This window comes from Penaeus monodon, chromosome 30 (genome assembly GCF_015228065.2).
Source record: "Penaeus monodon isolate SGIC_2016 chromosome 30, NSTDA_Pmon_1, whole genome shotgun sequence".
Classification (NCBI taxonomy): Eukaryota; Metazoa; Arthropoda; class Malacostraca; order Decapoda; family Penaeidae; genus Penaeus; species Penaeus monodon.
This window is the reverse complement of record NC_051415.1, coordinates 1,224,351-1,224,645: the sequence shown is the minus strand read 5'-3', so window position 1 is coordinate 1,224,645 and position 295 is coordinate 1,224,351.

Here is a 295-nt window from a genome sequence, read left to right as displayed (position 1 = left end):
ATGCTTTCTAAATTTCATAATATGTGTTTTGCAAATATCCTCCAATATGCGGTTAACCAGATGCACAAGTTTATTTGCTAGTGCGTGTTTAAGTTTATGTGATGTATGATGGTACAAACTTTGTGGGATGCGTTTGTATATTTATCTTAAGGTTTGCACTCTGGTCCTTTTGTACTGCCTCTTAATCCAGTGTGTCCACGGACGACCGTGGGGACGAAAGAAGTTCCGAATCATTAAGACATTAAAAATCATGGGGGTCGATGAAGGGTCAGGGAAGAAATAGTAACTCTCACCT